The sequence below is a fragment of the Cyprinodon variegatus genome, unplaced genomic scaffold, assembly GCF_000732505.1.
Source record: "Cyprinodon variegatus isolate N-32 unplaced genomic scaffold, C_variegatus-1.0 Scaffold1448, whole genome shotgun sequence".
In the NCBI taxonomy this organism is placed as follows: Eukaryota; Metazoa; Chordata; class Actinopteri; order Cyprinodontiformes; family Cyprinodontidae; genus Cyprinodon; species Cyprinodon variegatus.
Genome location: NW_015151901.1, coordinates 11,926 through 13,587, shown reverse-complemented (window position 1 = coordinate 13,587; position 1,662 = coordinate 11,926). Strand labels below are relative to the sequence as shown.

Here is a 1,662-nt window from a genome sequence, read left to right as displayed (position 1 = left end):
TCCATCCATCCATCCATCCATCCATCCGCCAACAGACCTGCTTACAAGCAGGAAATAATCCATTAGAACTGAACAAATTTCAAGGAGTTTACAGACAGAGGCGCCAAACTCAGAAAGAGCAACAAGCAACATGGTTTCTCCCCATGGTAGCGCCATCAGCAGGGTTACCATATTTTCACAGCATTTCCAGGACTTTTGAAGACATTTTCAAGGCAAACATTTACCGAGCTAGCAGAAGAAGCTGTTGAAGCTGCTCTCTGCTTTGTGTGTCTGACATGTGTTGCTGCACGGTTCAAACTGATACACCAGGAAAGTTAAAATGATTTGGTGGAAGTGACAGAGAAATGTTGAATGCAATGAATGAAAAGCTTAAAAAAACATACTGTTTTTTTTTTGTTTTTTGTTTTTTGAGGCTATTAAAATTGATTCAGAAAGTTCCAAACCTTATATAACCAGATTCATAGGGCTTTATTCAATATATTTCTGCTTGAAACTAAAATCAAAGTTTCTTTTTGGAAAAGAAAAAATGCTGCATGATGAATTAAATTAATAGATCAGCATAATATTGCTGGGTCTATAATCTGTAGATTTTAGGCACTTAAATACTCAAATAAGAAAAACAAAGACAGTTTAAGACAGGGGTCTGAATTTAAACAAAGATTTCCAAGATCGATTTTATTAATTCTTTTTCTCCCATTAGTGTTAAGATGAATCTGCTTGAATGCAGTTAAGATAAAAAAAAAAAAAAGTTATTCCATATTTTCTTTTGATTGGAACAAGTGAGTTTAAAAATGAAAATAAAAGCTGATTTATGTTAACTTAAATAGTCTTAATCTCATTTTAGTAGTATCTAATTTTATTTTAAAATCCTTGTTCTGTTTGCAGGTCATTTTATTGACCTCCTCAATCTATCGGCAAATAAACGCATTTTTATATTTTTCATTTTTAGATAAATTTTTCTTTAGAATGGTTGTGAGCTGTGGAGAAAAGACGTGGCTTCGTGGTTCTCTAGAATGTTTAATATATACTGTACTTTCTTCAAACTAACTGGTTAACACAGTAGATCTCAGGATGAACCTTTTGATGGAATAAAAATATTTTTATCACAGCAATGACCCATCAGGTATAAACTTTCTAATTGTTGCCATAAGGACCTGGTTGGCCAGAGGACTTTATACAGAAGGGTTAAAGGTCAGAGTGTTTCTTAGCTCCTATTTAACATTTTATTTTTCAGCTGTAGGTATACTGTATTCTACATCTTTCGTTATAAATCTATCTGATATTAGGGTTGTTCTTCTGCAGTGAAAGTCTAAAACAGTTGTGAGGTGAAAGGCTCATCCAGGCTATTCCGCCCCAGACTGGTTGGCCTTTGTTGCCTTCACAGCAGATATTAATTTGATTAGGTCATGAGACGCTTTTCACTGTTGCTTTCTTTCCATGATAAAAGGACAACCAGGTGACCCTTTGGGTTTTTCCAATGCTGATTCCCTTGTAAGCTCTAGTTTTTCCTGTTTTCACCAGTGAATCATCAGGTCTAAATAACGTTTTGAAGGGTTTCAATCAGCTCTGGTGAAAGTCACACATTACACACATAACCTCATCTAGTTTATACTACAACTCTTACTGACGAAATATGTGCTAAACTCTATTTTTTGAGATTTT

General features: G+C 34.5%; 1 protein-coding gene across 1 annotated transcript in view; it reads right to left on the bottom strand.

Moving 5' to 3' along the window:
- The window catches only part of LOC107103437 (phosphoenolpyruvate carboxykinase, cytosolic [GTP]-like), a 19,975-nt gene that overhangs the window by 11,758 nt on the left and 6,555 nt on the right, over positions 1-1,662 (bottom strand). The gene's annotated exons all lie outside the window — the stretch shown is intronic.